The sequence below is a fragment of the Salvelinus alpinus genome, chromosome 10, assembly GCF_045679555.1.
Source record: "Salvelinus alpinus chromosome 10, SLU_Salpinus.1, whole genome shotgun sequence".
NCBI lineage: Eukaryota > Metazoa > Chordata > Actinopteri > Salmoniformes > Salmonidae > Salvelinus > Salvelinus alpinus.
In genome coordinates, this window is record NC_092095.1 from 35,810,558 (window position 1) to 35,836,331 (window position 25,774).

The following is a 25,774-nucleotide window of genomic DNA, read 5'->3' on the forward strand; positions in this document are numbered from 1 at the left end:
TGAAAGTATTATAGGTCTATTTTATCAAAAGTAGACAGACACAAGGTATCGGAACATATGGTCTATATACATCCCATGGAACTCTTTCTCTATATACATTTTATTTCATATACATATCCATATATATCATTAAACAGGCGAAATCGTTAGTGACTGTATAACAATTGTTGAAAATCTCTTTTATTGTTGTTGAAAGGACTTCATATGTGTATTTATATAGATTATATTAAGAGAAAAAAAAATCTATCCAATGACCGGTGTTGCTTTAGAGTAGACTTCTGAGGTTTTTACACTGCTTCTTTATCTTGCAATAACTTCTTTTCGTGAATGAAATTGGTTTATGGGGCCTTTGCATGAAAGCTGCAATTTGTTATACTTGGGCAAATAACTGTGTTTATAAACTTTGTTTTTTGTCGACGAGAGTATGATCGAGCTAAGTTTTAGACTGTATCCATACCAAATTGTGGACTTTTGCCTTTTAATTGTTTTGTTGTGTATCTGGGAAAAGTGTGTGTGAATTAAAATCCACCAAACTGAACACACTTTGCCTTAAATTTCAAGTGAGAACTTTTTATGAAACAGAACTGCCGATTCAGAGAAGCAGTAGCCTATCACTTCAAAATGCAGATTATTGATTCAAGATTATTGCCTTTATGAAAACTGCTGGTATGACATAAAGAATATATTCATCAGCGAATATCTATCTATAGGCCTAGGCTAATATGTTTAAATGAAATTACAACACGGAGTTGTAGTATTATACAATGTTATTTTTCATTATTTTATGTTCAAAGTATTCTTTGGTATAATGTACATCGTTTGTATCATGTATGTATTCATTGTGTAATTAACTTCCTCCTGAAAAACTGGAAAAGAAAAGTAAATAAACCTCGAAGATAATACACTTAAAACTTCTCTGGCATCATAATTTTTCTATAATTCAGAGTCCAGGATAACTTAACCATGGAAATAGAATGAATTCATTCCATTTATATGAACGCCTGTGAGACATGGCCATCTCTATGCAAACACAGAAAAATCGGAAAGAAAACGTTGACCCTCCACTGACAAATGGTTAGTGCTATCCGGGATCCTTGTGATGGCCCTACCCTAACCCTAGCCACTATCCTTACATCAAACATTGCCCATAACCTGAACCTAATCCTAACCCGAACCTTAACCCTTACCTAACTGTTTTACATTTCAACTTCAATGGGGGTGACGTCAGAGTTGTTCCAAGGAGTCCATTTGGATGGCGTCATTGTTTTGGCAACACCACTGGGAAAATCACCAATGTTATTTGTAGTAACCTTTCGACCAAAAATGTCAATGATAAAATGAAACAAAAAGCAAAAATCTAGAATATTTACATGATTTGGATTTTGCCACCATTTGTTGCAACTATTACTACCCCAGAGAGGTTAGGTCCAGCCCAGAAGGGTGCATTAGTTTAAGTGGTGAGCTGTTATTAGGCCTAGTACTCCCCCAAACTGACACTCCCTTCTCAAGACCATTGACATTACAGTTACCTTATCAATAAGACTACTAGATAAATAAAAAGGAATAATGACACCCAACATTTTTTCATTTACAATGGCCTACAATAAAATAGCACTATCACAACAAAGCTGGTATAAGGTTGGCCTATGTTCCAAGTAGGTCTTATAACAGTGATGTTTGCTCATGAAAAATCGTAAAGTGAATTTCATCCAATAGCTTTACATTCCCAGGTTTGTGTTGTCATCACACAGGTCAGGTTAGTTCATAAAAAGGTGACACAAACATACAACTTTAAAACAAAGACATCACATTTGAGTACGTCTTCATTTTTATTATGAGAAGGACAAATCACAACATTACACAAAATGGTGAATAATATTTTTCTCATCACTTTGACAAAAAAAATGTACAAAATAAAGATGGATCAAATGTATTGGATATCATTTGAGATAAATGTTGCTATGTTTCCAGATTCTTCCTCATACTAGTCAGGTGGGCCATATATCCCAGTCTACGACTGCTTCAACTCGTTCAATCATCACAATATAACCAAAACTGCCATTGGACTACTCCTCCATTCGGACTGTTGGGGGATACTTGATTAAGACAATACATATACTGTGGATATTTTTTTTAAATATAAAAAACAAAACATGTTTTACATACTTACAGAGCTTCTATGAATTACCCAAATAACATATAGCCTGCAAAACGTAATACTAAACAGACTTGCTTTATACTGTTTTGATTGTTTTCTCGTAAACGTCACATGACAGTTGTATGTTTCCATATCTAACAAACTATGTAGAATGTTTATCTGAAAGAGTACATTCGGGCATATCATCAGCAAACTGTGATAGGTCATTGTTAATGACATCTTAAATTCAAAGAAACAAAAATATGTTATTTACATTGAGGGCTCTCATAATCTGCGTGTGTAGAAAGATACCTCCGCTCTACAGATCCGTCAACAACTGAAAATGTTGGCAAAATTTTCAAAACAAAATGCACCAGGTAGTGGTACAAGTGGTGGACGGTGACCATTTCCAGGCATTTAACCCTTTTTTTCCCTCTTTCATTTGTTACAATGATTTATCTGCATTTCCATACTTGTGGCACTAGTCTTTGAACAAAACGCCTAGAACAGTCAGTGACTGGCATGATGGGAGAAAGGCCAGTGTCTCGCTTGCAGACTGGTCAGTCCTCACTGCTTCTGAAAAGGAGTCTGTGGTTCTGTGGCCAGGCGGGAAAGGAAAGGAGAAAGAAGAAGAGAGTAAGACAGAAAGAGGAGGGAGAAGGAAAGAGAGAGAGACCAATGAAGGTCAAATCCTCCTGTCATGGCTGCAGGTGGCTCATTCCCCCCCCCCCTCCCCCACCCCACCCCACAGTAACCCATTCTCAATAGACAGTACTTTCTCACCCACAAACTCAAACTCACTCCCCCATTTCTTTCTCCCCCTCTCTGTTCTTCCCCTCCCTCCCTCCCTCTGTTCTTTCCCCCCCTCCCTCCGTTCTTCCCCCCCCTCCCTCCCTCCCTCTCGTCCACACACACACCCACACACTTCTGCAGCTTTTCGATGGGAACCTCCGTCAATTTCCAAAGTTTCAAACCCAACATCAAAACCCCATCACACTTCAAAAAACAAAATAACTGCTAAGCCCCGAAACCCATTGCTTGTCGTGTGAAGGTTAAATGTAAGCATAGAAAATGTTTTAGAAACCATCATAACTTTACTGTGTTTGAGAGCTACCTATCCAAATAAAACATTATTGGTTCCCATTGAGAGGAATGGTTAGTTAAATAACTGAGGGAGCACATTGCCTTAAGAAACAACTGTATGAACATGCAGGCCTGCATTAAAATGCGGACTTCAAAAACAACCATTTTAAAAGGAGAGTAAAAGTAATTGCTTTGAAAGTTCACAGAACTTTTCAAAAGTTCTCCACCAACAGGTAGTTAGGTGGCAGAGAGAGAGAGAGAGACCAAGAAAGAGGAAGCGGGAGATAACAAGAAAATAACAGAAAAGTATTAATGTCCCTTGCCTACCTAGGATCCCATCCTGCTTTGCCCTCACCCTCCCCTACTGTGTCCTTTCACCATAGTTTCTAAATGCTTCCTATAGCTCGAGTGGAATCTGCTTCGAGGTGCCCAGGCTTTGTAGCGGAAACATAATTAAAGTGGTGAAAGACGTAAAAGGTGGAGAATGGGGATGACATCAGGCCAATTTCACACTTGGCACTCGAATGGCCAGGCCCAAGCCAGGACCCTTGCCACGCAACACAGATCAAAGCCCAGTGTCACCGCACCACCGCAAAAAAAAAGAAGGCAAAAGGGCACCTAACTATGCTAATCCCCAGGACAAATATATTTTAATCTTGTTAGAATACAAGTTAATGCCAGAGCTCAGTGACTGGACATTGTGGAGAGAACCCGAGTGGACAGATGCACCTTTTACCTTTCTAAATGAGGTACTTCTGTCTGGCACTGCTTGACCATAGTCAGGTCCAACTTTCCTTGGTTAACCACCTCAATGCATTATCAAGCCACACACACACACACACACACACACACACACACACACACACACACACACACACACACACACACACACACACACACACACACACACACACACACACACACACACACACACACACACACACACACACACACACACACACACACACACACACACACACACTGCACAGAGCTGGGGACCGTTTACAAACAGCAACTCCAGCAGTTGTGTCAGTGACCCTGTCTGAATCCCCACCAGGGCACCTAACATGCAAAGGAAATTAGTATTTTGTGGTCCAGTTTGTCCCCTTTCACATTGAGCCCTTCTCTCTCAATAGCACCTTGGTAACCCTTGATCTCTTATGTATGGGACTCAGGGCACTGGGGCCTGTAGAAGTTGACTGGGCAGACAATGAGACGCGGACGCCTTCTAAGAAGTCGCACAGAAGGCAACTCTCATTTCACACACTGTGTTTGAGTGACCCCTTGGCAAAAGAGACACGGGATAGTTTTCATCGGAATGCTAGAAGTTTTTAGGGAACTTTCCATTTGGCTGTTTTTCTCATGTAGGATATCGAATGACCCTTCCTGGTGTAGGCCACCCTACCCATTCTCCCACTTAGGAAGCATTTTCACTAACAAAGTTTTTTTTTTTAAGAAAAAAAAGAGAAGATATCCCAAGGAATTTAATTATCTAGAAACTTGTTAAAACCACTTCCTGGACTAAACTAACCAATGAAATAAGGTTGCTGATTGATTGATGGATGCATACCAGACATAATTAATTTCAATTGCTGGACGATTCGATTCACTTGCAAAAGTAAAAACATGCTACGATATTGTTGAGGGACTGGCAGTAGGGCTCAGAGAAAATAGTCAAAAATGAATGTCAATAAAGCATTAGCTCCAATTCCCCACAATTTCCATGCCCAAACAGCTTTTTCCTCCAATGCTGAGAGTACATTCTGAGTCCACATATGACATAACCCACATAAACACTTTCTGATCAATGTTTATAAATGCTGCAGTGAAATACAATAGCATTGCAGGTGGTTTTTCATTTATTTCATGTTATGGTTTCTATTCACATTTCACTTACATAACAGATTATGAAAGGAGGAGTATGGACAGACTACTTTGAAAGGATGTTCATTGCACTGTATGATTTTTCATTACACCTCAGTCATTTCTACACCTAGTCTATAATTTGGAGTTGACTAATAAACCTTTTTAGCACAGACTCTGACACCCTGCGTGTCATGGGCTTCGTTTGGACAGGCAGTCCAATTCAGATCTTTTTTTTTTTACTACTAATTGGTCTTTTGACGAATAAGATCAGCTCTGAAAAAGATCTGATGTGATTGGCCAAAAGACCAAATCGTGGAAAAAAGATCAGAATTGGGCTGCCTGTGTAAACGCAGCCATTATGCAGTTATCACAGAAGCAATCTGAGACCCCCTGATGAACTAAGTGCTGAACTCGGCAATACTAGAACAGTGGTTCCAAAACTTTGTTGCTGTGATTTTTAGACATTCAATATATTTTTTAAACCCCACAAACAACGTTCCCGAGTAGAAATTGGCCACAGTATGCGGTTGGGTTTGACCCACCATTTTGGGAGCACTGACAAACATGCCGCAGATCATGAACATAGGAAATGGAGTCGGCACATAATTTGTTCCATACTGAACTGTCATGATCAATCTCTCATGGTGCCAAACGGTGGGATACACAGCGAGAGAAGGTAGGTTTCTCATAGTCAATATTCCGTACCATATTCAAATCCTTCATTTTAACACCGAACATTGTCATTTTTCTTCTTTCTTTATATCCCCAAAACAGATGTATTCTCTTTTGCATCCCTCAGTGTGTGCGATGTTTAGTGTGGAGTTCTTTTTAAATGCCACTTTAAACGTGTACATGATACTGCAACAAAACAATAAAGTCATTAAGTAAGTAAGTAGATCTCCGAGATAGAATTGTGATGATCTGGGGAAGGGTATACAACAATTTCTAGAGTCTTGAAAGTTTCCAAGAGCACAGTCGCCTCCGTCATTGGGAAATGGAAAAAAATATAGAACTATCCAGACGAGCTGTCCGTCCGACTAAACTGAGGAAGTAGGACCTTGGTCAGAGAGGTGACCAAGAACCCAATGAAATCTCTGACAGAACTACAGAGTTCCTTGGCTGAGATGGGAGAACCTGCCAGAAGGACAACAATCTCTACAATACTTCAACAATCTGGGCTTTATGGGAGAGTGGCCAGACGGAAGCCACTCCTGAGAAAAAGGCACATGACAGCACACCTGGAGTTTGCAAAAATGCACGTGAGACTCTGAATGCATAAGGCAAAAATATTTTGTGTTCTCATGAGACAAAAATGTATGCAAAAAGCGCTATGTCTGGAGAAAAACAAAAACACAGCTCATCACCCGTCTAACACCATCCCTACCTTGAAGCATGGTGGTGGCGGTATCATGCTATTGGGATGCTTTTCAGTGTCAGGGACTGGGAGACTGGTAACGACAGAGGGAACAATGAATGGAGCCAAATACAGGCAAATCCTTGATGAGAACCTGCTTCAGAGTGGAAACGACCTTAGAACAGGACAATGACCCCAAGCATACAGCCAAAGCAATGTTGGAATGGCTTCAGAACAAGAATGTGAAAGTCCTTGAGTGGCCCATCCAAAGCTTAGACTTGAATCTCATTGAAATTTTGTGGAAAGACTTGAAGATTGCTGTTCACCGCCGCTCCCCATCTAACTTAACAGAGCTTGAGAAAATCTGCATGGAAGAATGGGAGAAAATCCCCAAACCCAGTTGTGCATACCCAAGACGACTCAAAGCTGTAAATCGCTGCCAAAGGTCCTTCTACAAAGTATTGACTCAGAGAAATGAGATATTTCTGTATTTCAATGTCAATAAATTTGCAAACAATTGGCATTATGGGGGTATTGTGTGTAGATGGGTGAGAATGTTTTATTTATTGAAGCCATTTTGAATTTCTGAAGGCTCTGTATGTGTCTGTGTTGCTGAGAGAAACAAAGGTAGCCAGACAGGCAGGGCCAAGGGCACATCCTACTCACCTCAGGCCCCCTATGCTGTGTGGGGACCAGGCTGTCACTCACTCTCTATGGTTACGCATCATGGCCAACAGAGACACACGTGAGAGAGCCACCGCTACAGTACATCACACCAACAACATCAGTGCAGAAACCCATCCTCAGCATGACATCTTCTTCGTGGTGCAGAGCACAGCCATCCTCCTCACACGCTGTGAAAAAAAAACAAAGAAACAAATATACATTGTGAACCAATGAGAATGTCATATTTACCAGGGGTGCCTAAAAATAGAACTTTGATTTATATGATCCAACCTAATTTTAACACTATTGCATGATCCAACCTATTTTTTCCTATGTATTGTGTGTAGATTGGATGACAATGCGCTGTATACTCCATCACACAATTAATTTCAGGCAAAATTCAGGTTCGTCAATATATTGTAAAGAACAATCCCAGAATTAGGCTACATCTAAAGTTGCTGGTGCACATGAGCAACAAAATAACATGCATGTAATACGTATAGTGACTTAGAAGCAAACAGATAAGAGTATCGCAAATGGGGTTTGTTATCGTATTCCGTAAAACAGTCATTTGGCATCAATGGTGTATAATCACCACAATGAACCGAAGGTCAAATATATTCACCCATTTGAAGGGTTACCATGTTTCAGACCACTTCCTGCCCTCCCTACACTGCAAAAACACATTCTACTTCTGCGATACAGTACAGTTCTGGAATTCAAATGACACAGTGTTCTATGGTGACGCGAAGGATTATCGGAGACATGATACCGCAGAAAAATGGCGCAGCCGTGTTATGTAAGCGGAAAAAGATATGATCATATAACCAAATCTCTGTTTGCCCACATTGATTTGGTAGATAACACATAAATCATCAGGAAGACATTTCAATGCTAAACAGAGGAGCTGGTGAAATTGTGCATAAAACATCCTCGCCTCCATCTCTAGTGCTGATAACAAAAACATATCCAATGCAATAAGATAAGCCTCACCGCATGATGTACCGGTTACTGTATCCCAGTGAGCAAAACTGGCTAAAAAGGACATCCTTTTAACTACACAACTGGTTAAAAAGACGTCATTTTGACTGTAAAACTGGTTAAAAAGACATAATTTCAACCAGTGTCGTCACTGGGATGGTTATCCCTGGTTGCTTCCTAGACAAACGCAAAAACAGCCACCTTAGTCATTTTTCGCAAATAAAACTACTCGCTAATCCAGATCAATATACTTCTGTGCGGTCTGCCACACATTACCATGGCGACATCAATTCTATCATTGAGCCTCTGAACAGCCTGCACTGTCAACCATTTCTTGTGGTTACAGTCATTGAGAAAATGGTGGCGGGCTAGGCTACCCATCATCTGTATCAGTAGTATCTTCTACCTGTGCTGTCCTATGCAAACGATTCATTCCCTAAGCACTCACTCACACAATAACTCTCTCCTTCGTACACTACCATGCTTTAACACCGTTTAAAAGCACCTTAAGACGTATAGAGCGCCCCTAAGCTCGGGTATGGTGAACGGGAAGGGTTATGGTTCAGTGGAGTGTGCCACAGCAGCCACATAGCAGTGGTGGGCGCATCGCTCTCTAGTCTCGCTCACTCCATTTTACTGCTAGTCCTGAGTGGCAGGCGAGAGGGCGGGGTGGCAATGGCGGCCATGATGGAAGAATTACTACACCCACCATTCCACAGGAACAACCACTGCTTCCTGCAGCTGGCTGTGTGCCGGTGAATAGGCGCCAGTCATCACAGACTATGAGAAAATAGTGGTACTATGTGGTAATAACGCTACATGAATGGGGTTTTCCTTAAAAAATGTGCATTGTAAATATGCATGTGTTGCAGAAGATTTTATTTTACACAAGGCGCAGCAAAAGTCGGCAAACTACGTAGACACGTTTTGTGACCAATTATATATTAAATCGAGAAACCATAGTGTAATAACTGAATTATTTGACAATATTTGATCAATTCTGTTCTCATATAGTCAAGTGGGTGGCTAAGCTGAGTCAAAACTGGCAACAGACCAAATGGATATCAATTCGTGTCCCTCAAAACAAAAACAGTGATACTGTTTTTTAGTCAACTTGTAAGAAAACAATGCAATGCCTTTGAGTCTATTAAGATTTGTTTAAAAAAAAAAACATTTTTAAAAACCATTTACCTTCTTATTACACTGTATTTGTACATAAAGTTAAGGGGGGGGGGGGGGGAATCACAAATTACTGAAATATTATAATAACAGAATACAAGTACGTTGGGTTACTTTACACATAACCAAAGTAATACATTTATTTATGTATACACACACACACATACATACATATACATATATATATTCAAAAAAGATAACTTACTGAAAACTTTATGAAATTAGATGTCAGAGGAAGTCCAACTGTAAAATACTGAACATTCTGTAAAAAAGCTCCCATGTAGATCATCTGCATGTCTTGGTCCCCAAGTGAGCAGGTATAATCTGCTAACAAACCTATTAAATCTAAATGTTTGTTTGCTTCTCAGAACAGTTAGCGCCACATATGTTCACAGAAAACAAAATAAATACAAATAAAATGAAACTTCAGAAAAACTTTTGCATTCATGCATTCATGCTAGTGATCCTTTCCAGAAGATTGTATATTATGTGGGTCACATCCACACCCCCGCCCTTTTTCCCCACCCCCCAACCCCTCCAAATAAAAAACATCCTTTTGGATGACCAGAGTGACTCTTAACCAACTGCATTTAAGGTCAGAGTTCATCATTTCCCCTTGGCAACACCACAGCAACCTGCGACACTGTCTAGACAGGTCATGGTGGCCACCACCCCAGGCCAACCCCCCCTGGCTCTTTCCGGAAGGAGGTGTCAGCAGCAGCCAAGTACAGGGTAAAGAAGGCAGGTCGGATCGTCGCCCTCCTCCCTCCACTGATCAAAGCTGACGCTACTCCGTGCCAGGGCCCTGGTCAAAGGGGGCAGGGCCGGGAGATGAACTCTGTGTTTCTCTAATCTGGACGTGTCCAGACCAAATTGTCTCCTTTCACAGCCCAGAATGGACCCTTCCGGTGCCACTGATTACATTAGGGAGGAGAGGCTCTTTTCACAGGGGCTGTCTGCACAAAAGGGGAGCTTCTGTGCCCCTCCGCCATCTGGTCTCCAAAATAAGAGAAAGGGTCCCAGGAAGAGAATAAGCCCAGCGAGCCACGCCTCCCTTTAATTAAAGGGATGCTATTTGAATAGATGGGATGGCTGGACAGATAAGCAAACATACAGTAAAGCCTCACACATTCAGCCCAGAGATTGGGACCCAATCTGCATTTGCAAATAAAGCCAGTGTGTACAGCTCTGTCAGATGGGCTCTAACCATTTTGGAGGATTTATGTAAATATGGATTTTGCTGCAGAACAACAGAAAACAACAAAAATCTAAATTCGGCTGTTGAGCACTACTCTCAAGCCATCTGTTAATAACCACACATTTGAATTCCTAATTAATCAAACATTTGAGAATGTCGTTGAATTGACAAATACATTGCTGTAGTGTAGAAAGGAATGGGTTAATTATTTTGATGCCAAAATTATACCTGGTTGATCTGAAGGTGATAATTACCAAAGCTTGTCCTTTCTCAACAATGACAGGCCGATGTCTCTTCTTGGCCAATATAAGGGATTTGAATGGTGTCTCTCTGGACATGTACAGTGTAGGATCCAACCGGCCAGCCATCCTCAAAGAGAGGAGGCCCCTTAACACTTTATCCATTGTATCCCCATTGGAGGAATGGATGGCCATCTTTGAAAAGACACTGGACAGAAACTGGTCTCTATGTATCGTTTCAGAAGCTGAAAATCCTTGCAGATTGCAATGATCTCCAGAGAACTCATCAAATGTTGTCTACGACTAGACATGAAACAAAATCAAGCCTTTGTGGAACATTGTAGAGAACATTGCAATTACATAACTATCATTATCAGGCATCATGATATGATTAGGGGAGACCAGGGTTGGAGGTCTCACGGGTTGATTGACATAGTGCTATTTACTACAGTGCTTTTACTCTCAATCTAAATGCCACTGTGTAAGAACTCATCCACCTGGTCAATTCATGTCAGCATGACAAAACATTGAGGTGAGGGGAATTTATATTTTTCATAGGTGAAAGTTTAAAAAATGAATTATTGGTATTTTCTTTGTACATCTTTGAATTATGAGAGTATCCATGAACAATTATCTTGTTGAAAGGAGAAAATGGAGAGCTATATTTCAAACCTATTTCGGAGTTCGGATCGTCACCCTCATTAAGATGCTAGTTACCATGTGGTAACTAGCATCTTAATGAGCACATGGAATGTAGGGTTGATTGTCACTATCAACATTGCCCCTGCCAGTACACAATACCCCAAGCTCTTTTGCGCTTGTGCCATTTAGTATTCATTAGGATCCCCATTAAATACTTACTGTACCTGGCAGACACCTTGATCACGAATGAGGTTCACCTAGGGCGAGTCTCAGCCATTGTACTCCGGCCATGCTGACCCCTGCGAATTCCCCAAATGTGGGAATCTCGACTGCATAATTTGTGGTAGTGGGGGACTGCGTCCACGCTCTCCCATGACTGTATTGCTAGGTATTACTTCAAGTATTTCTAGGTATTACTGCACTGTTGGAGCTAGACACACAATCATTTCACGGCACCTGCGACAACATCTGCAAATCTGTGTCCTCGAACAATACACTTTGATTTGATTTTGATTTGAGCTGCTGCCAAGCTACTCTTCCTGGGGTCCAAACAGAAATAAAACAATTACATCACAACAACAGCCTACATCATAAATAAAACAATTATACATTATATTATTACAAATTTACAATTTAAAATGTACACTATTACAATAATACAATTGTACAACGTGTGTATGTAGAGTGTGTGTGTTAGATTGTGTTTGCGTATGTCTCTCTTCACAGTCCGTGTTGTGCCGTGAGGTGCTGTTTTATCTGTTTCTTTAATCTGATTTCACTGCTCGCTTGAGTTATTTGATGTGGAAGAGAGTTCCATGTAGTCACGGCTCTATAGTACTGTGTGTTTCTTAGCCTCTGTTCTGAACTTGGGGTGCTGTGAAGAGACCCCTGGTGGCTTGTCTTCTGGGGTACGTATGGGTGTTGGAGCTGTATGTTCGCTGTTTGAACAGACAGATCGGTGCTTTCAACACGTCAATACCTCTCACGAAGACAAGTAGTGGTGCAGTCAATCTCTCCTCTACTTTGAGCCAGGAGAGATTGACATGCATGTTAATGATATCAGCCCTTCATGTACAGTTAAGAGCCAGCCGTGCTGGTCTCTTCTGGGCCAACTGTAATTGCCTATCGGTGTGTCCTTCTTTGTGGCACTTGACCATATAACTGGGTAGTAGTCCAGGTGGAATAAAACTGGGGCCTGTAGAACTTGTTTGGTTGATTGTAATGTAAAGAGATCGCTTCGTTGCCTTTCTCTCTCTCAAAAACATTTATTTTGTCACACACATACACTCAAAACGTTTCTCAAAATGTCAGATGTTATTCTAAAGACATAAAATGCTGCATTTTGTTAGGAATATCGTTCGATCAAAGAGAGTTGGCTATTTCTAAGACTTTGTTTGCTATATCGCTTCACTTCCTGTTACAAAAGAAATAAGCTACTAGCAATCATAGCGACAACCAACTCCATACTGTGTGACAACCGACCCCATACTGTGTGACAACCAAACCCGCGATGGGGCAGGTGTGTTTGATGGCTTATAACTACATGTTGGAATAGGATACGTGGATAAAACGGGTCCCCATTTCAACCCAAGACATTGGCCTTTCTCCTAATATTGAAAATGGTGATATACTGGTGCTGTCAATAAAAAGCACAGATGCGTCCAGAAAGTGTGACGACCAACCGTTCTCCCCTATTCTCTGGATAAGAGCGTCTGCTAAATGACCAAAATGTAAATGTCATACCGTAGCAATATTCCGAAGATTTCTTTACGTGGTTCAATAATCCTCCAGGTACCAGTGAAACATTCTTAAGGGTGAAACGTGTGCTGAACGATAAGACTTTGAATCCATGATCGTCAGTTCATCCTGGACTGTAATCACTTTGAATGACATGTTCCTCCGCAAATGATACTTTAAGGCTAAAGGGCATTGTGATATTGCTGTTGTGATTTCATCTCGATTGTGTGTGTGTGTGTGTCTGTCTGTCTGGGGGTTAAGGGTGAGGTCTACAGATGGATGTCTGAGACTGACTCAGTTCACTTCGACCGTTTTGGGATGACATGGGTGTGCGTGGCATGAAGAGGGTAGGTGTCTGCAGTCAAGTGGAGTATATGAGCACAGTCCAAGTTGTAATTAGCGTTTGTTCCATATGAGTCTTTTCCGTGCAACAAATGACGTTATCGGGTCTTATGGTTGCCCATTACTTCTGGTAACAAACGAATTGAAAACAACTTCCATCCTACGGAGACCAGCGAATGGCGTTCCAGGGAGGGACTCGAGTCACTGTGTGAAATGAACAAGAACAGACACGACACCTGGCATTTCCCAGCCAAAGTGTGTTGTTGTACACTGCTGAGCACACTGCTGGAACAGCCTGCTTAATTGCGCTAGTTGAAGAGACTGGTGGAAATGGCAGTCTAACCTACTCCACTTTTGTTTACTCCAACAACATTCTAAAAAAACCTATTGACGAAACCCTTCTGGAAACTGTTTTTCTTCTCGCTATGCACAATCTCTGCTAAAAGTAACGAATAAAAACAGATATAAAAGCTTTCCAGTCGAAATAAAACGCTTAACTCCATTGCAGCCTGGTGTGATGCGAGCTGCCGATGCATAACGGCTATCCAAAAGACATAGCGTGTGGTTTCCTTGGCACCACTATTTGCCCACAGTCCTGAAGTTAATGAAAGTAAGCAAAGTCTTTAACAATGAGCGCCACGGAAAAACATGCAAAACGCTTAAAAAGGGGGAGAGTAAAGCTACCAGATGGCAAACCAGAGGATCAAATGTGATGTTTTATGAAAAATGGGTAAAATAGAGGAAAAAAAGACAAACGCCACATTTGACTCATAAACTTGAGTATTCTACTGATATGCGGTTCCTTATTAATAAACTGGACTTCACCAGACTTTTTTGTAATATGCACAAGACTTGACATGATCATAAACCCATCTTTAATTATGCCCATGTCACCCAAACATAGTGCTCGGTCAAAAATGCCATGTAACACTGTATTTGCACCGCTAGACATTTGCATACAGCAACTGAGAGTCGACACAAAATATAATTCTGCCGGAAGATCCCTTTAATATTGATCAAACTTCAATTTTTCATGAAAATTATGTTCAATTGGTGCTCATATTTGAGCTTCTGATTGCTTGATAAATATAGGGCTTATGTAACGGCCCCACAGGTGACCAATAGTACAGAGAATGGAATAATATGTTACTCCTGCTTCCTCCATTTTCAAGTGATTCCTCCAAGTCCAACCAACTCATTAAAACTTTGTTTAAGTGAGTAATTAGCCAACTGTTTACAGCTGTGCAACCATCCATAAGATGGTGTTGAAGATGAAAGAGGTCAAGTCAAAACAAACTTTACCATTGAGATCAATGAGGGATCCTAGAGGTCATGGCAGTAAGCCCTGCTAAGAGCCTCAGATGACACAAACTGAACACTGAGCACTTTGTAAGTGTCTATAAAAATAAAACCCACACAAACATGAAAAATATCAATTTCACATTTGGTTTAGCGCTTTACCACCTTGTGTCACCGACACTCTGAGAGTTGGGCTGTGGAAGACAAAACACAGCTCCTGGATAAGGATTGTATTATTGCCTATCAATTAGCATCAAAAGGGGATTAACCCACATGGCTGATGGGGTGAGGTGGTGCGGGGGCCCGCGCACAGTCACTGAATACCAGGGGTTAAACCTCTGACTTCATTAGGCCTGACCTTTCCACACCATTGTGTGACAGGAGAAAGGACATGGTGCAGTCTGCATTTCCCTTGCTCATTTTGACTTCTGTGGAGTTAAATGTTTAAAACAAGCCAAAGGCATGCTAGCTCGCGCTCAGTGAGATATGAAATCCACCCCTAAAGGTCTCCTGACTGATGTGGGTTTCCACGGGTTTGCAGCAGGTGGGCATTTACCCTCCCTGTACAATAAAGAATTTCCTCCACCTTTGAGCGAGGTGAGATTTACTAATTAGTCATGGTGCATCGTACTCTAGTTATGAGGAACCGGCGGGGGAGACTGGTTCTAACTCTGCTCTGCCTGGCCGTCAATTCACGAAAGGTCACAGTGCTTTAGGAGAGAGAGCAGGTATTCCAGCTGAAGCTAATGAGAGACCCTAATTAAGAAAATATACGAACACACATGCAGGACGAAAAGTGCCACGCATACGAGGAAGTGCGTAGGAAGGAATACTCCAGGATGGTCGCTAACTTAACTATGCAGGTGATAGGCCATGTACTCTATTTTATTTCCTTTGAGATATTTTTATGTAATCTCAAAAAAACTCAGCTGACTAATGGTCAGTCAAAAAGTACAAGTAGTTCAACCAAATTTGTACAGAGAGAGAGAGAGAAACAGTCCATTTCATTAATCTGCAAAACCGACACCTCCAGATTTTCCTATAAACAAAACAATAACAACGGAATAGCATGAAAGCAACCCATGCCCATCTGTGCCATTGGCCAATTTATCCCAAGAACACTAAAGTGGGAGAAAAAAAAGTTACCATGGCAGCGACATGGCATGAATGCGTCGTACTGTATCTTACGACGAAAGCGATGCACTTCGTAGTAAGAAAACAAAACGTGTTTAACATAAGACGCCACCCGAGGACAAAAGTTTCCAGCCAAAAAGGTCTCTCTATTCAATCTGGACAGTCTTCAAGGCTAGGGGTCGCAGTCAGACGTTGCTCACCCACCCCATACCGCTTTTTCTTTACTCTTATGGAGAGTTTTATAGATGAGTACACCCCATTTAAAAGGCAGTGGCTGAAGGATTTGCAGTCAAATGAAAACAGGGGAAATTGCTGGAGCTGTCAGTGTTACGCAGCTGGGTGGGAAGGACATGCTGTGTGTGCACATCCTAAAACCAGCAGCTGCATCTAGAACAGTGGAACATGGGAAAGCACTTAGCATTCACACGGAGCAGCGCAGTCAACATCTGAAACAAACCATTCACTTATTTACCATTCAAACTAAATAGCGCGGTCGCAACCGTACTTTAAAGCTGATGTTTACTCCATGTTTCCATTGGCATATATTATTTGTCCCGCTCATCTTTTTCCGTCTAAAGAGACCCTCCCACCCGAATAAAAGGCCTTGTAATATCAGAAGAAACATTGTGTGAGAAAGTGTCCTAAATATCAAGACCTTAAAAGTGGGATAGTTCACTCAAATTACAAAAATACATACATTGGTTTCCTTACCATGTAAGCAGTCTATGGACAAGACCACAATACTTGCTTTGGTTTTGTTTACATGACCAATGCTTACTCTTTAGCAATTTTGACAATATCCCTGATGTGAGTATTTTTGGCATTTGATGTCATCTTAAAGCTTAAATCTTTATTTGAAATAATAACAAAGCGGACACCCCACCTCTGTTTTGGTAAAAAGCTGGGGGTTGGGCCAGGAGAAATGTAACCACTCAAATTCATAGACAGAGCTATGGATGCACGGCCTGACCATCCATGATAGCGCCATTATAGTTTTAACCATGTTTTGAGGCTATACACAGTTTGTTTACATTTACTTTGTTTACAAACATTGGAGTATATTTGGGGTTCTGATGGCGTACGACATCTGAACTAAGCTCATGAGGCATTTACAAATTATATTATTTTAAGAATCAAAAGTCCAAAAATGGATGTAGCAACTAAGGATTCTAGCTTTAAAGTTAACTGTATTAATTAAGCTATGCAGTACATTTGAGTGACTTTGTGATGATTTGGACATAAAACACAGAAAATACTAATATAAGGTCAGGGGACATGTGTCTTTTCTAAATTCATACCCATAGCCCTATATATGGATAGCCCTTTAGACAACGGTAAAAACAAAGTTAGTTTACTTATATATAGTGGATTACATTTTACATGTATAGTCATTTAGCGGATGCTCTTATCCAGTGCGTACATTTTCATACCGGTCCCCCGTGGGAATTGAACCCACAACCCGGGCGTTGTGAGCGCCATGCTCTACCAAGTGAGCTCCAAGGGAGCAGAGCAGAGGCTAAATGGTAGATTGTTACATTATGTTTCGAAATACATTTCCTTATATCGAAACACACACTTCCAACTATCGCAGCTGCCTAGAAATGAATACACATGTATTTTGTAACACAGCCAACCCTGTCGTAACTTACTTCAAACCGCTGAGTATTCATAATAATAGCACAGTTTAACACCAAATAAAGTTATATTATTCTTCAGCAGAATTTGCGTTATTGTTGTACTGTTTGTACAGTACAACATTTTACTAATGCTCAGTCATTAGTTGTTTCAAACTTTAGGACATCTTTACATTTTTGGTTGTTGAGGAAATACTTCAGCCACAACCCCCAATGTCAAATTATCTCTAATGCCTGTTATATCAGCCCTTGTTTTCCAAACCCAAATGTGCCCCAGAAATCTGACTGCACAAAACTCAGTGCACAAAACACAACTGTATTGGGCATTGCCTTGTCTCACCCCAAAGGTCAAGAAGTTTGAGCGAACAGTGAAAAATCAAGGACTATAGTGCAGACAACCTGACATTAAGCCGAAGCTTGATTCTCCTACCCCACCACCAACCCTCAAAGCCCCCCCCCCCCCCCCCCCACCACCGCCCTCCACATCCTGACACGCACACAAACCAACAGTCCTCTTTCTACTGTTGTGGCGTGGGAGTAGCATGCCAGCTTAACGTGTCACTGGCAGCCATTCTTGTGTTAGGTGGTATAGAAACACAGGTTGACCTCCATAAAACTTTTTTTTTAACAGTAAAACCAAGGCCACCATTCAGAGCGTGAAAGTCAGAGGTACCAGAAACCTACACCCCACAATTAGAAAATAGTTTGTAGCTACAGTTTTTACTATATGAGAACATGTTAAGTTTACACTATGAAATACTTTCAACCAGACTATTCAAAGAACAGAGAGAGAAATGTAAGGAGATGTACAGTTTATGGATTCTCTTTGGTATACCATTTTTTTTCTCACTTTTAGTTTTTTACTTTTCAAAGGCCTGATCATGATTTGCTTGTTCAAAAGCATGTTGGCAAATAATATATAGAAAGGTAATTACAAGTAATTCAAAGATAATGCGGGCAACTATAAAACTGCAAACTCAAAGTCTTATAGCTTTAAAGGTTTAGTTGCAAATGTCCACTTCAGGGATCGAGTTGATTTGTTAATTCATTCCTCATGCAACCTCCAGTCAGTTAAAGTGCAATAATTCATTGAAACATTAAAAGTTACCTTTACTGCAAAAAGTACACTCATCATATCCCCATATATACCGTTTGAGTTTTGCAGTAATGATGAGTCGCAGTAAATATTTCACTGTGTTACAACAAATGACTGCTAAAAGATACAATATTAAAGTACAAAAATTGTTGGGTAACCTTTGTTTGAAAAGCAGTCAAATAACGATGGGAAATTGCAAAAAAAAAAAAGATGTAAAATTATATGCCAAGTAACGTATTTTACAATAATCTAATCAGTTAATATTATATATTGTGGTCTGTATATGTGTACATCTAATTCGATTGCAATTTTTCAACTTAACAATAAATAATAATTTGGTTTGAAAATCTACCAAACACATTTTTTCTTAATATGTATTATAGAAGCAGCATCTGATAATATTTGATACTAAAGATAACACGATTTGGTATGTTTTTTAAATTAGGATATATAGGTCTGCATGTGTCACACTATCTGTATTTATCGGGGTTAAATGTTTATTTTAAGACATTGCAAAACAACGGGATAACCTGTTGTAAATAACCTGAAAACTGAAGAAAAATAATATATATATAGTGAAATCTTTTAATTTAATTGTTTTATATTTTATACGTTTCACTTAATTTTGAATCATAGGATATGTTGGATCGCGATCAAATGTAAAATCATATCATTTAACTGTGGAGAACAGTCAACCACAAATTCAAATTCATATGATAACATTCGATGCAATTTTGGACAAGAAACTTTTGGGGATAGCCAATAAAAAGTGAATGGTTACCCGTCTCAATGCCATCATCTAAAAATCGAACGACCTTGTACGAAGGGGGGAAAAAAGATGAAATAAAGATAAAAAAACATAAATCCATGTTCAGGATGTTCATATTAGTTCCCTCACTGACGATTTAACATTGTTCAGTTGCATATCGTTTTTTTAGTAGAAATTGTATTGCTTCCTAATCATAAACCCTCCATTTTCAATTAGCCTGATCCAGTAGCTACATTACAGCGCAAACTCTTTCCCCTTCGGCTGCACCATAAAATGGAGGATGCTGGCCTTGAATTTTCGACAGCTAAGACCAGCAAAGAGTACAGCTGTGCAAATAGTCATGATCTTGTGCAGCCATGGGGGAAGAGGCAAGTGGGCCCATATTCTGGCAGACTGCGAGGAGACCCTTTCAAATACAGCAAAGGCTTTGATTCAAAAACTATGCCACACCAATATCAAAGGAAACGCCCTGTTTCCAGAATGCAGCGTCATTACGTAGTCAGGATAGGAAAAACAACCAGCCATTTAGAAAGCAGCATTGGCTGGTGTCGCTGTTGTGCAGTGCACTGATAAAAGATTAAACAACCGAATTTAACCTACCGTAATATAATGTATGAGCACAGAGATCTCCCCAAAAAAGTGTTAAAATAAAATAGAAAAATGGCTTTAAGATGAACCACATTCTCTCTGGGCATTTCCATGATGCTAGAATGTAAATCGTGACTGCGGCCACTAGAGCGAGGCAAGCAAAAGGGAACCGATAACAGAGTAGTAAAACGATTCTGAGATATATGTCAGTATTTTTTCCCCCAGCTAAAAGCCTCTGGTGAAAAGTTATCTGATTTCAGATCCACATTGTGTAATTATCTTGAGAAGATATCAACAATCTGAGTTTATTAGAAGTGGTCGCTGAAAATGAATGGACTGCAGAGCTGAATGCAAAGTGCCATTTCTCAGCAACAGATTTGACGATGAAAGCTGCTACTCATTTTCTGTTAATATTAGCCTGTGAAGCAGTCATGCTCCCCCAAGGCAATAACACTTGCTCTCTTTACCCAACACCTTATAGCATTCCTAGCGTTACTATTTTCTCCTTGCAACATGCCCAAATGTGCTTTAGCGAACAGGTCAACAATATTCTTACCATCAGCCATGGAACAGTGTCCTCACCACAGACATGGGGTTTATGTACAGGGTTCAAGATGTCATAAGGGCCTTCTGTAAACAAAGACAACAAACATTTTAATATGCTGCTAATGTGAAAAACAAAAAAAGAACCCATGCTTGACATAGGATTAAAGACATGAAATTAAGGACAGAGTCTATTTTAAGTGTAACTGAAATGTTCTTAATCATTATAATTGCATTATAATCCATTGTACCTGTCTGCTTTCAGTAAAGTGTTTGTGAAAAATTTACTTAAAATGTATTTCAAATATATGTTGATGAGCATAGCAAAGGAAGCCGATTTTGTTACAATGTCATCGTACACAAATTGTGTGTTTTTTTTATTTAAACCAGGTCCATTGGACCATCATGAACATGCTTACAGACAGACCATCACCATGAGCATGCAATGTTTTTCTCCCTCTCTAATTGCAATTGGAATATTGTACATGTCAACCATTTCAGGTCAGATTGGGGACAAACCTGCAAAGATAAAACTTCCCAAGTTAGGCTACATTGAAACATAATCTTAAACCACTCAAAAACCATTAACGTATCTGTCCTGTGAAAATCTCACTTTTAAAAGTTCATATTCTGTTAATTCATACCCAAATAACGTTATTGACTCATCCTATACTCGTATGTGGCCAAAGCATACATTGGCGGGGGAAAGAAACACTTCAAAAACCCCACCTTAAACTTGTATCTCAAACAGACAGTTTTGAAAATGCTTGCCATTTCCTCACAGAGGATAGTGAAATGAAATGGCCAATCAGCGGTCTACTAGCATTAATATCTTTAATGACCGGTATACGCCCACACTTCTGTCGTTGGGGCACGCCCAAGCCATTCAAACACAGAAAGGCTTCTTTTTAATTACCATTTTTTGGAAGGAAAACTTTTTCACTCATATTGTAATTATAGGTCATATTAATTAGGTCATAGATTAATATAAACTCGAGACAGTTGCTTTAAGACTCAGTGAGGGTGAGGTTGGACAGCAGATGCACAAATCAAGCTTTAGCAGGTGATCATTAAGTGATCTGTCCAGGCCGGTCACTGATAAGACTCACAGATAAACATCACAGAGCCAGCGATTACAGTCAGACTGCACCCTGATGGGTGTTTAACAACACCCAAAGAGGCCTTGCGTCTATTACGATCTCTCTTTAGAGGTATACTGTACATCATTAACTTGTCATTACAACTCCTTCTGATAATAAAGTAAAAAGTGTACAAAACCACACATTAAATGTAGGCTAAGAGATCTTGTGTCCATTAACCACATTTGTTACATCAGAATCAGCATCAAAGACATGTCTATCACTTGCATCAGTTATTATGTCAAACCATAATGCCATGAGCCACTATGTGCCATGAGCAAAATGCTGATGGCTGTGCCTATAAGATCTCAAAGTTCCAGGCTGCCCTGCTCATTTTCTGAACTCTGTCACTACCCTCTACTGTGACGACGAGGGGCGTAAGACTGAATACTATGGATATTTTTGCTGATAGATAAACAAAACCAGACAGTGGGATAGTCCATATCATGTGTGCATATGAACAACAGGGTTGATGTGGGAAAAAGAGACTAACAGTGCCCAGAATTCTTTTTATATTATCAAAGAAACAAAAAAGGGGGTTTTGGTGCAATGAATGCTCACTTTACATTCAGCAGTAACAAATAAATCTATGCTTTCTCTGATCTATCGCAGATAACCGCACTGTGTTCAAGTATTCTGTCCAAGGTTTGTCTCATTACATTCATCAAATAGCCAAAGAATCAATAGGCGATAGAAAATAACAATGCTTTGAGATTTCAGCAGCCGCCATCTTGTCCTGTCAAACCAGAGGCGGGTGGGAGGGTAGCTTCCAAGTCATGTGACTACTGTTTCTTTAGACAGCTACAATGACAAAGCAAAGGTGTCTATTTCACATGCAAAGTAGAATCTCTGACCGAGGCAACAAAAAATGTGGATATACCCGCTGAAGAGCACCTTCTTATCTAAAATGTCAAATTTGTAGAAGCTTATTGTGCATGCAATGGAAAAATCTATGAACTATGTAAATGTTTCAGGCTACACAATTTCATTTTTTTTAAACACAGTCAATTCAAATGGCTTCTTCAACAAAAACTTAACAGTAATTCTAGTGTCCTATACCAAATTCAGTGATTGGCAAGAGATGACAAGAAACCACCTTAGACAGGTACAGAAGACTACAGCTAATAAACATAGGCTAATAAATCTACTGGCTGACACAAATCACGTTTTGGTTAATCTTCAGGGCTATATTGCCTTACCTGAAGTAACAATTTGTGGGCTATAGGCTATTACATTGATTGTGTGAACAAAGAAAACTGCTACCTGTTACTCGTGTTTTGACACAGTTCCAACATCCAATTTTCATGACTATGAGCTCGTTTGGCAATTGGTAGCTTAGAATGTACTTGTTGGGTTATGGGCCATCTCATGTGCTATCCTGCCTTACCTTAACAGGTAGACGCCAATTGTACAATACCTCAGTAATTAACTTATCATCATTTACTTGTAATTTACTTTTTCAACCAGAACTAACCTTTCAAATAACTGCTCCATTGAAACGCTCCATTAGGCTTAATCTTCGGGCAAATAGGCTTTTTGTCAGGACGGAAGAAGATGATACCTGCAGGTTAAGAGCACACTAGCACATGCCAACAATGGCGTGGTATTTACCACACGCGCAGTGCAGCTACACTACATCAATTCAAATTCCTAATTTAGCCTACAATGTTGTTGTAAAACAATGTCGTAATCCATCAACAAATTACAAATATTTGGGAGTAACATGTATCCAACGTTCAAGTGCTTGTCGGAACTTTGAGATGTTCGACTTGCTAAATGGTTATAGTCATACACGTGCCACGTTTAACCAGTTAGCAAGTCGGACATTTCCGAGTTTCCTAGTTCCGACTACCACATGAACTCGGCATAACACACTGTTACTCGTGTAACATTTAAAAAGGGCCATCATCCTCTGGCTCTGAAAATGCTGAACAAGTAAGAGGCACTCTCTTGTGAGGTGCTCAAATGGTTAATAGGTATTCACGTGAGCAAAGGTGCGTCACCTGCGCATCTTCCAAAGTAGGCAACAGGACGAAGAATGAGGGATGCATATTTCCTCAAAAGCAACAATTCTGTTGTTGTCTGTTTGGCAGTGCATAATTCACATCACATAAGGCATGCGTTATATACAGCAATGAAGTCAATTTATCAGCATGTGATGTCTGTTGATTTTTTTTTTTATATAAAAACACATTTCCGATTCTTTATCATAACATATTAATTTTAACAGCAATGAACGATAGCATTTATTTAGTAAGCTTGTATAAAATAGTAGCCTATCGCGCTCTACAGACGGTTGGTTGTCTTACCTGTAAATAATGAATTGTCTGATGATAAACATTGAAAAAACTTTCAAAGCGTCAGCCTAAATATTGATTTATATTGCGCGGTAATTCAATCCCTAGCGTTGTTGAGTGATTGTAAATTCCCATGTTGAATTCATTATTTCTTATCAATTTAGATGGAGACTTAAAACTCCATCTCCAATTTGTTCAGTTTCAGACAGACTCCAGACAGTCTCAAAACAGTTACGTGCCTGTCTGTGTTGCGCGTGCACGACCCGCGCAAAAAAATGAGCAACACTTCAGACTGACAGCCAAAGAGCCAATGGCATTGTGAATCTGAACCTGGCATCCAATGACAAAGGCCATAATGATAGCCCTCGTGCTCGAATGCTGGGGTTGAAATGAATCATTAGGCTGGGCTACGTTTAACTGTGTCAAGCTTGAACTTGAAAATAGAATTGGGAGAACTGTCAAAACACTTGACTAGCCCATCTATTGTGAAATAAAGTGCATTGTGGATATGTTAGTGTAGTGCACCTATTCTGGATAAATCCTCAACTGAATGAATGCACAATTGAAGTAATTATTTGAATGTATGTAATGCACATTTTACATGCAATAACTGAGCAAAATGCCAGCAGACAGACAGTTATCAATTCTGTAACATCCTTTCACAGAGGCTACAGTTTATCATGAAATGTAACATTTTTATTCTTGACAATCCCATTAGGGTGCGTCACGACATCTTGACCATATATGGTAATTGACTGGTAATTGACCATGAAGAAAAATTGGTGGAACTTGCTTTAACTCTTAACACATATTTTTGGGGTAGTGGAAGAAGTTTAAAATGTTTTACTTAAGCCAAGCAGTTAAATATAGTCAAACTTAAATTTAGTAAAATAATTGGTGTTATTACTTTGATAGTGTAGTTTATCAACCTTATTACTTTGGATTGTGGGACAGATAGATCACATATTTCATCTCAAATAAATACACTCAGACTAGCATACTACACTTTTATGCACTCTCCTACTAGAATACCACAGTATGTGCCAACTGTAATAATAGAGTATAAATGACAAGGAGGCATTGTTGAAGTTTAAAATAAATTAAACAACTTTATTTTATCCCAGGTGTTTATCCCTTACTTCAACCATACATTCATTTCTTAATTAAATGATAAAGCTGTTAAAAGAAAGTTATTACTGGATAGATACATAGGATAGATACATAAATAGATAGATAATGAGAATAACATGTTTTTGCTGAAAAACCAACACGTGAAAATCGAACTCCCATGTGGAATAGCTTTTTCACGTGTGAAAAACTGTTGAAATTTTGCATCCCCACGCTGTCACGTTTATTTCAGATTGAGATAATGTTTTCACGTGTGCTCAAATGTGTAATTGAATGGTATCACAGAGATTTTGCATTCCCATGTCGTCACATTTATTTCACATGAGATGATGTTTTCACCTGTGCAGTTTCATGTTATCACGTGTTGCTTTTACATGCTGTCACATGTTATCACATTCTCTTCACATAAGATCACATGTGATCACATGTGAAGTTGATGTGTTTTTTCTGTGAAGTAAACAACCAAAGTTTATGTATTAAGTATAAATGCTTAGGTTTGCTTGTTTGAAACAGGTTCATAGCAAAATACAAATGTCTTCTTAGGTCTCTGTTACTTTCACTGGATGGCTCAATCGCTTCCTACAATACTATAGTGTTGTCACAGACTTTAGAAGCTACTTACCGAGTTCACAATTGACCAAAAACAATGACAAGGGAGGTCAGATTCATTGTGCTTGGACCCCCCATCTGATACTCCAAACACATGAAACCAACTGAAAACAA

The 25,774-nt window shown here is 39.7% G+C and overlaps 1 long non-coding RNA gene and 1 other non-coding gene across 3 annotated transcripts; one reads left to right on the forward strand and one right to left on the reverse strand.

Annotated features, from left to right (window-relative positions):
• Positions 1 to 1,786: 1,786 nt before the first annotated feature.
• Positions 1,787 to 24,164, reverse strand: LOC139531991 (uncharacterized). 2 transcript variants are annotated; one of them, XR_011666463.1, is made up of 5 exons: positions 23,936 to 24,164; positions 23,101 to 23,205; positions 20,501 to 20,574; positions 7,107 to 7,294; positions 1,787 to 2,733 (listed from the first exon to the last, which is right to left on the reverse strand). It is a non-coding gene; the product is annotated as an uncharacterized lncRNA (long non-coding RNA). The 2 variants fall into 2 exon arrangements; XR_011666464.1 differs by having other exon boundaries at positions 23,101 to 23,187; positions 23,936 to 24,163.
• Positions 11,561 to 11,720, forward strand: LOC139533099 (U1 spliceosomal RNA). Its single transcript, XR_011666697.1, has one exon. It is a non-coding gene; the product is annotated as a U1 spliceosomal RNA (small nuclear RNA).
• Positions 24,165 to 25,774: the final 1,610 nt, after the last annotated feature.